Source organism: Pseudophryne corroboree, unplaced genomic scaffold (genome assembly GCF_028390025.1).
Source record: "Pseudophryne corroboree isolate aPseCor3 unplaced genomic scaffold, aPseCor3.hap2 scaffold_946, whole genome shotgun sequence".
NCBI classification, from domain to species: Eukaryota; Metazoa; Chordata; class Amphibia; order Anura; family Myobatrachidae; genus Pseudophryne; species Pseudophryne corroboree.
Genome location: NW_026970526.1, coordinates 105,177 through 118,761, shown reverse-complemented (window position 1 = coordinate 118,761; position 13,585 = coordinate 105,177).

The window sequence follows — 13,585 nt, the reverse complement described above, 5'->3', positions numbered from 1 at the left end:
TTCCTAGCTGTTTTTATAAAATCACTGAATCAAATCTAAACATCAGAGAAGGCCAGGTACCCTACACCATAACAGTGGGTTTGAAATTTTGACTTGTCTACTTAAAGATCACCAAAATCTGATAACAAGGTCAATTAAGTCCCTGGGTGGGATTGAACCACCAACCTTTTGGTTAATAGCCTTACACACTAACTGATTGCGCCACAGAGACACCTTGCAAAAGTCAATACTGACAAAGGCTAATAATCATTCATCTAGAACGTTTCCTAGAAAAACTTTAAAAAGTCAATAATCAAGATACACATTGGTACTTTCCCATGATGAGTGAGTGCTTCAGGATTTCTTGCACTTACATGGGCTATTAACCAAAAGGTTGGAGGTTCAATCCCACCCAGGGATGTAATTGACCTTGTCATCAGATTTTGGTGATCTTTAAGTAGACAAGTCAAAATTTCAAACCCCCTCTTATGGTGTAGGGTACCTGGCCTTCTCTGACGTAATCAGAGTTAGATTTAATTAAGTGATTTTATAAAAAACAGCTAGGAAGCACAATATCTCTCTTTTGCAAAGAGCTAGGCATTGGAAAATTCAGGGCTATAACGTGTAGATGAAGCACTAACAGGAGGCTTTAAAATTTTCATTCTAGTGTCTTTCGTTTGGGAGAAAAATGCAAAGGTACAATACAGCTTTTCCTTGCCGATATCTCTCTTTTGCAAAGAGATAGGCATTGGAAAATTCAGGGCTATACCGTGTAGATGAAGCACTAACAGGAGGCTTTTAAATTTTCATTCTAGTGTCCTTCGTTTGGGAGAAAAATGCAAAGGTACAATACAGCTTTTCCTTGCCGATATCTCTCTTTTGCAAAGAGATAGGCATTGGAAAATTCAGGGCTATAACGTGTAGATGAAGCACTAACAGGAGGCTTTAAAATTTTCATTTTAGTGTCTTTCGTTTGGGAGAAAAATGCAAAGGTACAATACAGTTTTTCCTTGCCGATATCTCTCTTTTGCAAAGAGATAGGCATTGGAAAATTCAGGGCTATAACGTGTAGATGAAGCACTAACAGGAGGCTTTAAAATTTTCATTCTAGTGTCTTTCGTTTGGGAGAAAAATGCAAAGGTACAATACAGCTTTTCCTTGCCAATATCTCTCTTTTGCAAAGAGCTAGGCATTGGAAAATTCAGGGCAATAACGTGTAGATGAAGCACTAACAGGAGGCTTTAAAATTTTCATTCTAGTGTCTTTCGTTTGGGAGAAAAATGCAAAAGTACAATGCAGCTTTTCCTTGCCGATATCTCTCTTTTGCAAAGAGATAGGCATTGGAAAATGCAGGGCTATAACGTGTAGATGAAGCACTAACAGGAGGCTTTAAAATTTTCATTCTAGTGTCTTTCGTTTGGGAGAAAAATGCAAAGGTACAATACAGCATTTCCTTGCAGATATCTCTCTTTTGCAAAGAGATAGGCATTGGAAAATTCAGGGCTATAACGTGTAGATGAAGCACTAACAGGAGGCTTTAAAATTTTCATTCTAGTGTCTTTCGTTTGGGAGAAAAATGCAAAGGTACAATACAGCTTTTCCTTGCCGATATCTCTCTTTTGCAAAGAGCTAGGCATTGGAAAATTCAGGGCTATACCGTGTAGATGAAGCACTAACAGGAGGCTTTTAAATTTTCATTCTAGTGTCTTTCGTTTGGGAGAAAAATGCAAAGGTACAATACAGCTTTTCCTTGCCAATATCTCTCTTTTGCAAAGAGCTAGGCATTGGAAAATTCAGGGCTATAACGTGTAGATGAAGCACTAACAGGAGGCTTTAAAATTTTCATTCTAGTGTCTTTCGTTTGGGAGAAAAATGCAAAAGTACAATGCAGCTTTTCCTTGCCGATATCTCTCTTTTGCAAAGAGATAGGCATTGGAAAATTCAGGGCTATAACGTGTAGATGAAGCACTAATAGGAGGCTTTAAAATTTTCATTCTAGTGTCTTTCGTTTGGGAGAAAAAAGCAAAGGTACAATACAGCTTTTCCTTGCCGATATCTCTCTTTTGCAAAGAGATAGGCATTGGAAAATTCAGGGCTATAACGTGTAGATGAAGCACTAACAGGAGGCTTTAAAATTTTCATTCTAGTGTCTTTCGTTTGGGAGAAAAATGCAAAGGTACAATACAGCTTTTCCTTGCCGATATCTCTCTTTTGCAAAGAGCTAGGCATTGGAAAATTCAGGGCTATAACGTGTAGATGAAGCACTAACAGTAGGCTTTAAAATTTTCATTCTAGTGTCTTTCGTTTGGGAGAAAAATGCAAAGGTACAATACAGCTTTTCCTTGCCAATATCTCTCTTTTGCAAAGAGCTAGGCTTTGGAAAATTCAGGGCTATAACGTGTAGATGAAGCACTAACAGGAGGCTTTAAAATTTTCATTCTAGTGTCTTTCGTTTGGGAGAAAAATGCAAAAGTACAATGCAGCTTTTCCTTGCCGATATCTCTCTTTTGCAAAGAGATAGGCATTGGAAAATGCAGGGCTATAACGTGTAGATGAAGCACTAACAGGAGGCTTTAAAATTTTCATTCTAGTGTCTTTCGTTTGGGAGAAAAATGCAAAGGTACAATACAGCATTTCCTTGCCGATATCTCTCTTTTGCAAAGAGATAGGCATTGGAAAATTCAGGGCTATAACGTGTAGATGAAGCACTAACAGGAGGCTTTAAAATTTTCATTCTAGTGTCTTTCGTTTGGGAGAAAAATGCAAAGGTACAATACAGCTTTTCCTTGCCGATATCTCTCTTTTGCAAAGAGATAGGCATTGGAAAATTCAGGGCTATAACGTGTAGATGAAGCACTAACAGGAGGCTTTAACATTTTCATTCTAGTGTACTTCGTTTGGGAGAAAAATGCAAAGGTACAATACAGCTTTTCCTTGCCGATATCTCTCTTTTGCAAAGAGATAGGCATTGGAAAATTCAGGGCTATAACGTGTAGATGAAGCACTAATAGGAGGCTTTAAAATTTTCATTCTAGTGTCCTTCGTTTGGGAGAAAAATGCAAAGGTACAATACAGCTTTTCCTTGCCGATATCTCTCTTTTGCAAAGAGATAGGCATTGGAAAATTCAGGGCTATAACGTGTAGATGAAGCACTAACAGGAGGCTTTAAAATTTTCATTCTAGTGTCTTTCGTTTGGGAGAAAAATGCAAAGGTACAATACAGTTTTTCCTTGCCGATATCTCTCTTTTGCAAAGAGATAGGCATTGGAAAATTCAGGGCTATAACGTGTAGATGAAGCACTAACAGGAGGCTTTAACATTTTCATTCTAGTGTCTTTCGTTTGGGAGAAAAATGCAAAGGTACAATACAGCTTTTCCTTGCCAATATCTCTCTTTTGCAAAGAGCTAGGCATTGGAAAATTCAGGGCAATAACGTGTAGATGAAGCACTAACAGGAGGCTTTAAAATTTTCATTCTAGTGTCTTTCGTTTGGGAGAAAAATGCAAAAGTACAATGCAGCTTTTCCTTGCCGATATCTCTCTTTTGCAAAGAGATAGGCATTGGAAAATGCAGGGCTATAACGTGTAGATGAAGCACTAACAGGAGGCTTTAAAATTTTCATTCTAGTGTCTTTCGTTTGGGAGAAAAATGCAAAGGTACAATACAGCATTTCCTTGCCGATATCTCTCTTTTGCAAAGAGATAGGCATTGGAAAATTCAGGGCTATAACGTGTAGATGAAGCACTAACAGGAGGCTTTAAAATTTTCATTCTAGTGTCTTTCGTTTGGGAGAAAAATGCAAAGGTACAATACAGCTTTTCCTTGCCGATATCTCTCTTTTGCAAAGAGCTAGGCATTGGAAAATTCAGGGCTATACCGCGTACATGAAGCACTAACAGGAGGCTTTTAAATTTTCATTCTAGTGTCTTTCGTTTGGGAGAAAAATGCAAAGGTACAATACAGCTTTTCCTTGCCAATATCTCTCTTTTGCAAAGAGCTAGGCATTGGAAAATTCAGGGCTATAACGTGTAGATGAAGCACTAACAGGAGGCTTTAAAATTTTCATTCTAGTGTCTTTCGTTTGGGAGAAAAATGCAAAAGTACAATGCAGCTTTTCCTTGCCGATATCTCTCTTTTGCAAAGAGATAGGCATTGGAAAATTCAGGGCTATAACGTGTAGATGAAGCACTAATAGGAGGCTTTAAAATTTTCATTCTAGTGTCTTTCGTTTGGGAGAAAAAAACAAAGGTACAATACAGCTTTTCCTTGCCGATATCTCTCTTTTGCAAAGAGATAGGCATTGGAAAATTCAGGGCTATAACGTGTAGATGAAGCACTAACAGGAGGCTTTAAAATTTTCATTCTAGTGTCTTTCGTTTGGGAGAAAAATGCAAAGGTACAATACAGCTTTTCCTTGCCGATATCTCTCTTTTGCAAAGAGCTAGGCATTGGAAAATTCAGGGCTATAACGTGTAGATGAAGCACTAACAGTAGGCTTTAAAATTTTCATTCTAGTGTCTTTCGTTTGGGAGAAAAATGCAAAGGTACAATACAGCTTTTCCTTGCCGATATCTCTCTTTTGCAAAGAAATAGGCATTGGAAAATTCAGGGCTATAACGTGTAGATGAAGCACTAACAGGAGGCTTTAAAATTTTCATTCTAGTGTCCTTCGTTTGGGAGAAAAATGCAAAGGTACAATACAGCTTTTCCTTGCCGATATCTCTCTTTTGCAAAGAGATAGGCATTGGAAAATTCAGGGCTATATCGTGTAGATGAAGCACTAACAGGAGGCTTTAAAATTTTCATTCTAGTGTCTTTCGTTTGGGAGAAAAATGCAAAGGTACAATACAGCTTTTCCTTGCCAATATCTCTCTTTTGCAAAGAGCTAGGCATTGGAAAATTCAGGGCTATAACGTGTAGATGAAGCACTAACAGGAGGCTTTAAAATTTTCATTCTAGTGTCTTTCGTTTGGGAGAAAAATGCAAAAGTACAATGCAGCTTTTCCTTGCCGATATCTCTCTTTTGCAAAGAGATAGGCATTGGAAAATGCAGGGCTATAACGTGTAGATGAAGCACTAACAGGAGGCTTTAAAATTTTCATTCTAGTGTCTTTCGTTTGGGAGAAAAATGCAAAGGTACAATACAGCATTTCCTTGCCGATATCTCTCTTTTGCAAAGAGATAGGCATTGGAAAATTCAGGGCTATAACGTGTAGATGAAGCACTAACAGGAGGCTTTAAAATTTTCATTCTAGTGTACTTCGTTTGGGAGAAAAATGCAAAGGTACAATACAGCTTTTCCTTGCCGATATCTCTCTTTTGCAAAGAGATAGGCATTGGAAAATTCAGGGCTATAACGTGTAGATGAAGCACTAATAGGAGGCTTTAAAATTTTCATTCTAGTGTCCTTCGTTTGGGAGAAAAATGCAAAGGTACAATACAGCTTTTCCTTGCCGATATCTCTCTTTTGCAAAGAGATAGGCATTGGAAAATTCAGGGCTATAACGTGTAGATGAAGCACTAACAGGAGGCTTTAAAATTTTCATTCTAGTGTCTTTCGTTTGGGAGAAAAATGCAAAGGTACAATACAGCTTTTCCTTGCCGATATCTCTCTTTTGCAAAGAGCTAGGCATTGGAAAATTCAGGGCTATAACGTGTAGATGAAGCACTAACAGGAGGCTTTAAAATTTTCATTCTAGTGTCTTTCGTTTGGGAGAAAAATGCAAAGGTACAATACAGCTTTTCCTTGCCGATATCTCTCTTTTGCAAAGAGATAGGCATTGGAAAATTCAGGGCTATAACGTGTAGATGAAGCACTAACAGTAGGCTTTAACATTTTCATTCTAGTGTCTTTCGTTTGGGAGAAAAATGCAAAGGTACAATACAGCTTTTCCTTGCCGATATCTCTCTTTTGCAAAGAGATAGGCATTGGAAAATGCAGGGCTATAACGTGTAGATGAAGCACTAACAGGAGGCTTTACAATTTTCATTCTAGTGTCTTTCGTTTGGGAGAAAAATGCAAAAGTACAATGCAACTTTTCCTTGCCGATATCTCTCTTTTGCAAAGAGATAGGCATTGGAAAATGCAGGGCTATAACGTGTAGATGAAGCACTAACAGGAGGCTTTAAAATTTTCATTCTAGTGTCTTTCGTTTGGGAGAAAAATGCAAAGGTACAATACAGCATTTCCTTGCCGATATCTCTCTTTTGCAAAGAGATAGGCATTGGAAAATTCAGGGCTATTACGTGTAGATGAAGCACTAACAGGAGGCTTTAAAATTTTCATTCTAGTGTCTTTCGTTTGGGAGAAAAATGCAAAGGTACAATACAGCTTTTCCTTGTCGATATCTCTCTTTTGCAAAGAGCTAGGCATTGGAAAATTCAGGGCTATAACGTGTAGATAAAGCACTAACAGTAGGATTTAAAATTTTCATTCTAGTGTCTTTCGTTTGGGAGAAAAATGCAAAGGTACAATACAGCTTTTCCTTGCCGATATCTCTCTTTTGCAAAGAGATAGGCATTGGAAAATTCAGGGCTATAACGTGTAGATGAAGCACTAACAGGAGGCTTTAACATTTTCATTCTAGTGTACTTCGTTTGGGAGAAAAATGCAAAGGTACAATACAGCTTTTCCTTGCCGATATCTCTCTTTTGCAAAGAGCTAGGCATTGGAAAATTCAGGGCTATAACGTGTAGATAAAGCACTAACAGTAGGATTTAAAATTTTCATTCTAGTGTCTTTCGTTTGGGAGAAAAATGCAAAGGTACAATACAGCTTTTCCTTGCCGATATCTCTCTTTTGCAAAGAGATAGGCATTGGAAAATTCAGGGCTATAACGTGTAGATGAAGCACTAACAGGAGGCTTTAACATTTTCATTCTAGTGTACTTCGTTTGGGAGAAAAATGCAAAGGTACAATACAGCTTTTCCTTGCCGATATCTCTCTTTTGCAAAGAGATAGGCATTGGAAAATTCAGGGCTATAACGTGTAGATGAAGCACTAATAGGAGGCTTTAAAATTTTCATTCTAGTGTCTTTCGTTTGGGAGAAAAATGCAAAGGTACAATACAGCTTTTCCTTGCCGATATCTCTCTTTTGCAAAGAGCTAGGCATTGGAAAATTCAGGGCTATAACGTGTAGATGAAGCACTAACAGGAGGCTTTAAAATTTTCATTCTAGTGTCTTTCGTTTGGGAGAAAAATGCAAAGGTACAATACAGCTTTTCCTTGCCGATATCTCTCTTTTGCAAAGAGATAGGCATTGGAAAATTCAGGGCTATAACGTGTATATGAAGCACTAACAGGAGGCTTTAAAATTTTCATTCTAGTGTCTTTCGTTTGGGAGAAAAATGCAAAGGTACAATACAGCTTTTCCTTGCCGATATCTCTCTTTTGCAAAGAGATAGGCATTGGAAAATTCAGGGCTATAACGTGTAGATGAAGCACTAACAGTAGACTTTAAAATTTTCATTCTAGTGTCTTTCGTTTGGGAGAAAAATGCAAAGGTACAATACAGCTTTTCCTTGCCAATATCTCTCTTTTGCAAAGAGCTAGGCATTGGAAAATTCAGGGCTATAACGTGTAGATGAAGCACTAACAGGAGGCTTTAAAATTTTCATTCTAGTGTCTTTCGTTCGGGAGAAAAATGCAAAGGTACAATACAGTTTTTCCTTGCCGATATCTCTCTTTTGCAAAGAGATAGGCATTGGAAAATTCAGGGCTATAACGTGTAGATGAAGCACTAACAGGAGGCTTTAAAATTTTCATTCTAGTGTCCTTCGTTTGGGAGAAAAATGCAAAGGTACAATACAGCTTTTCCTTGCCAATATCTCTCTTTTGCAAAGAGCTAGGCATTGGAAAATTCAGGGCTATAACGTGTAGATGAAGCACTAAAAGGAGGCTTTAAAATTTTCATTCTAGTGTCTTTCGTTTGGGAGAAAAATGTAAAAGTACAATGCAGCTTTTCCTTGCCGATATCTCTCTTTTGCAAAGAGATAGGCATTGGAAAATTCAGGGCTATAACGTGTAGATGAAGCACTAACAGGAGGCTTTAAAATTTTCATTCTAGTGTCTTTCGTTTGGGAGAAAAATGTAAAAGTACAATGCAGCTTTTCCTTGCCGATATCTCTCTTTTGCAAAGAGATAGGCATTGGAAAATTCAGGGCTATAACGTGTATATGAAGCACTAACAGGAGGCTTTAAAATTTTCATTCTAGTGTCTTTCGTTTGGGAGAAAAATGCAAAGGTACAATACAGCTTTTCCTTGCCGATATCTCTCTTTTGCTAAGAGATAGGCATTGGAAAATTCAGGGCTATAACGTGTAGATGAAGCACTAAAAGGAGGCTTTAAAATTTTCATTCTAGTGTCCTTCGTTTGGGAGAAAAATGCAAAGGTACAATACAGCTTTTCCTTGCCGATATCTCTCTTTTGCAAAGAGATAGGCATTGGAAAATTCAGGGCTATAACGTGTAGATGAAGCACTAATAGGAGGCTTTAAAATTTTCATTCTAGTGTCCTTCGTTTGGGAGAAAAATGCAAAGGTACAATACAGCTTTTCCTTGCCGATATCTCTCTTTTGCAAAGAGATAGGCATTGGAAAATTCAGGGCTATAACGTGTAGATGAAGCACTAACAGGAGGCTTTAAAATTTTCATTCTAGTGTCTTTCGTTTGGGAGAAAAATGCAAAGGTACAATACAGCTTTTCCTTGCCGATATCTCTCTTTTGCAAAGAGCTAGGCATTGGAAAATTCAGGGCTATAACGTGTAGATGAAGCACTAACAGTAGACTTTAAAATTTTCATTCTAGTGTCTTTCGTTTGGGAGAAAAATGCAAAGGTACAATACAGCTTTGCCTTGCCAATATCTCTCTTTTGCAAAGAGCTAGGCATTGGAAAATTCAGGGCTATAACGTGTAGATGAAGCACTAACAGGAGGCTTTAAAATTTTCATTCTAGTGTCTTTCGTTTGGGAGAAAAATGCAAAGGTACAATACAGTTTTTCCTTGCCGATATCTCTCTTTTGCAAAGAGATAGGCATTGGAAAATTCAGGGCTATAACGTGTAGATGAAGCACTAACAGGAGGCTTTAAAATTTTCATTCTAGTGTCTTTCGTTTGGGAGAAAAATGCAAAGGTACAATACAGCTTTTCCTTGCCGATATCTCTCTTTTGCAAAGAGATAGGCATTTGAAAATTCAGGGCTATAACGTGTAGATGAAGCACTAACAGGAGGCTTTAAAATTTTCATTCTAGTGTCCTTCGTTTGGGAGAAAAATGCAAAGGTACAATACAGCTTTTCCTTGCCGATATCTCTCTTTTGCAAAGAGATAGGCATTGGAAAATTCAGGGCTATAACGTGTAGATGAAGCACTAATAGGAGGCTTTAAAATTTTCATTCTAGTGTCCTTCGTTTGGGAGAAACATGCAAAGGTACAATACAGCTTTTCCTTGCCGATATCTCTCTTTTGCAAAGAGATAGGCATTGGAAAATTCAGGGCTATAACGTGTAGATGAAGCACTAACAGGAGGCTTTAAAATTTTCATTCTAGTGTCTTTCGTTTGGGAGAAAAATGCAAAGGTACAATACAGCTTTTCCTTGCCGATATCTCTCTTTTGCAAAGAGCTAGGCATTGGAAAATTCAGGGCTATAACGTGTAGATGAAGCACTAATAGGAGGCTTTAAAATTTTCATTCTAGTGTCTTTCGTTTGGGAGAAAAATACAAAAGTACAATGCTGCTTTTCCTTGCCGATATCTCTCTTTTGCAAAGAGATAGGCATTGGAAAATTCAGGGCTATAACGTGTAGATGAAGCACTAACAGGAGGCTTTAAAATTTTCATTCTAGTGTCCTTCGTTTGGGAGAAAAATGCAAAGGTACATTACAGCTTTTCCTTGCCAATATCTCTCTTTTGCAAAGAGCTAGGCATTGGAAAATTCAGGGCTATAACGTGTAGATGAAGCACTAACAGGAGGCTTTAAAATTTTCATTCTAGTGTCCTTCGTTTGGGAGAAAAATGCAAAGGTACAATACAGCTTTTCCTTGCCGATATCTCTCTTTTGCAAAGAGATAGGCATTGGAAAATTCAGGGCTATAACGTGTAGATGAAGCACTAACAGGAGGCTTTAAAATTTTCATTCTAGTGTCTTTCGTTTGGGAGAAAAATGCAAAGGTACAATACAGCTTTTCCTTGCCGATATCTCTCTTTTGCAAAGAGCTAGGCATTGGAAAATTCAGGGCTATAACGTGTAGATGAAGCACTAACAGTAGACTTTAAAATTTTCATTCTAGTGTCTTTCGTTTGGGAGAAAAATGCAAAGGTACAATACAGCTTTTCCTTGCCAATATCTCTCTTTTGCAAAGAGCTAGGCATTGGAAAATTCAGGGCTATAACGTGTAGATGAAGCACTAACAGGAGGCTTTAAAATTTTCATTCTAGTGTCTTTCGTTTGGGAGAAAAATGCAAAGGTACAATACAGTTTTTCCTTGCCGATATCTCTCTTTTGCAAAGAGATAGGCATTGGAAAATTCAGGGCTATAACGTGTAGATGAAGCACTAACAGGAGGCTTTAAAATTTTCATTCTAGTGTCTTTCGTTTGGGAGAAAAATGCAAAGGTACAATACAGCTTTTCCTTGCCGATATCTCTCTTTTGCAAAGAGATAGGCATTTGAAAATTCAGGGCTATAACGTGTAGATGAAGCACTAACAGGAGGCTTTAAAATTTTCATTCTAGTGTCCTTCGTTTGGGAGAAAAATGCAAAGGTACAATACAGCTTTTCCTTGCCGATATCTCTCTTTTGCAAAGAGATAGGCATTGGAAAATTCAGGGCTATAACGTGTAGATGAAGCACTAATAGGAGGCTTTAAAATTTTCATTCTAGTGTCCTTCGTTTGGGAGAAACATGCAAAGGTACAATACAGCTTTTCCTTGCCGATATCTCTCTTTTGCAAAGAGATAGGCATTGGAAAATTCAGGGCTATAACGTGTAGATGAAGCACTAACAGGAGGCTTTAAAATTTTCATTCTAGTGTCCTTCATTTGGGAGAAAAATGCAAAGGTACATTACAGCTTTTCCTTGCCAATATCTCTCTTTTGCAAAGAGCTAGGCATTGGAAAATTCAGGGCTATAACGTGTAGATGAAGCACTAACAGGAGGCTTTAAAATTTTCATTCTAGTGTCTTTCGTTTGGGAGAAAAATGCAAAGGTACAATACAGCATTTCCTTGCCGATATCTCTCTTTTGCAAAGAGATAGGCATTGGAAAATTCAGGGCTATTACGTGTAGATGAAGCACTAAAAGGAGGCTTTAAAATTTTCATTCTAGTGTCTTTCGTTTGGGAGAAAAATGTAAAAGTACAATGCCGCTTTTCCTTGCCGATATCTCTCTTTTGCAAAGAGATAGGCATTGGAAAATTCAGGGCTATAACGTGTAGATGAAGCACTAACAGGAGGCTTTAAAATTTTCATTCTAGTGTCTTTCGTTTGGGAGAAAAATGTAAAAGTACAATGCAGCTTTTCCTTGCCGATATCTCTCTTTTGCAAAGAGATAGGCATGAGAAAATTCAGGGCTATAAAGTGTATATGAAGCACTAACAGGAGGCTTTAAAATTTTCATTCTAGTGTCTTTCGTTTGGGAGAAAAATGCAAAGGTACAATACAGCTTTTCCTTGCTGATATCTCTCTTTTGCTAAGAGATAGGCATTGGAAAATTCAGGGCTATAACGTGTAGATGAAGCACTAACAGGAGGCTTTAAAATTTTCATTCTAGTGTCCTTCGTTTGGGAGAAAAATGCAAAGGTACAATACAGCTTTTCCTTGCCGATATCTCTCTTTTGCAAAGAGATAGGCATTGGAAAATTCAGGGCTATAACGTGTAGACGAAGCACTAATAGGAGGCTTTAAAATTTTCATTCTAGTGTCCTTCGTTTGGGAGAAAAATGCAAAGGTACAATACAGCTTTTCCTTGCCGATATCTCTCTTTTGCAAAGAGATAGGCATTGGAAAATTCAGGGCTATAACGTGTAGATGAAGCACTAACAGGAGGCTTTAAAATTTTCATTCTAGTGTCTTTCGTTTGGGAGAAAAATGCAAAGGTACAATACAGCTTTTCCTTGCCGATATCTCTCTTTTGCAAAGAGCTAGGCATTGGAAAATTCAGGGCTATAACGTGTAGATGAAGCACTAACAGGAGGCTTTAAAATTTTCATTCTAGTGTCTTTCGTTTGGGAGAAAAATGCAAAGGTACAATACAGTTTTTCCTTGCCGATATCTCTCTTTTGCAAAGAGATAGGCATTGGAAAATTCAGGGCTATAACGTGTAGATGAAGCACTAACAGGAGGCTTTAAAATTTTCATTCTAGTGTCCTTCGTTTGGGAGAAAAATGCAAAGGTACAATACAGCTTTTCCTTGCCAATATCTCTCTTTTGCAAAGAGCTAGGCATTGGAAAATTCAGGGCTATAACGTGTAGATGAAGCACTAACAGGAGGCTTTAAAATTTTCATTCTAGTGTCTTTCGTTTGGGAGAAAAATGCAAAGGTACAATACAGCATTTCCTTGCCGATATCTCTCTTTTGCAAAGAGATAGGCATTGGAAAATTCAGGGCTATTACGTGTAGATGAAGCACTAAAAGGAGGCTTTAAAATTTTCATTCTAGTGTCTTTCGTTTGGGAGAAAAATGTAAAAGTACAATGCAGCTTTTCCTTGCCGATATCTCTCTTTTGCAAAGAGATAGGCATTGGAAAATTCAGGGCTATAACGTGTAGATGAAGCACTAACAGGAGGCTTTAAAATTTTCATTCTAGTGTCTTTCGTTTGGGAGAAAAATGTAAAAGTACAATGCAGCTTTTCCTTGCCGATATCTCTCTTTTGCAAAGAGATAGGCATTGGAAAATTCAGGGCTATAACGTGTATATGAAGCACTAACAGGAGGCTTTAAAATTTTCATTCTAGTGTCTTTCGTTTGGGAGAAAAATGCAAAGGTACAATACAGCTTTTCCTTGCCGATATCTCTCTTTTGTTAAGAGATAGGCATTGGAAAATTCAGGGCTATAACGTGTAGATGAAGCACTAAAAGGAGGCTTTAAAATTTTCATTCTAGTGTCCTTCGTTTGGGAGAAAAATGCAAAGGTACAATACAGCTTTTCCTTGCCGATATCTCTCTTTTGCAAAGAGATAGGCATTGGAAAATTCAGGGCTATAACGTGTAGATGAAGCACTAACAGGAGGCTTTAAAATTTTCATTCTAGTGTCTTTCGTTTGGGAGAAAAATGCAAAGGTACAATACAGCATTTCCTTGCCGATATCTCTCTTTTGCAAAGAGATAGGCATTGGAAAATTCAGGGGTATTACGTGTAGATGAAGCACTAAAAGGAGGCTTTAAAATTTTCATTCTAGTGTCTTTCGTTTGGGAGAAAAATGTAAAAGTACAATGCAGCGTTTCCTTGCCGATATCTCTCTTTTGCAAAGAGATAGGCATTGGAAAATTCAGGGCTATAACGTGTAGATGAAGCACTAACAGGAGGCTTTAAAATTTTCATTCTAGTGTCTTTCGTTTGGGAGAAAAATGTAAAAGTACAATGCAGCTTTTCCTTGCCGATATCTCTCT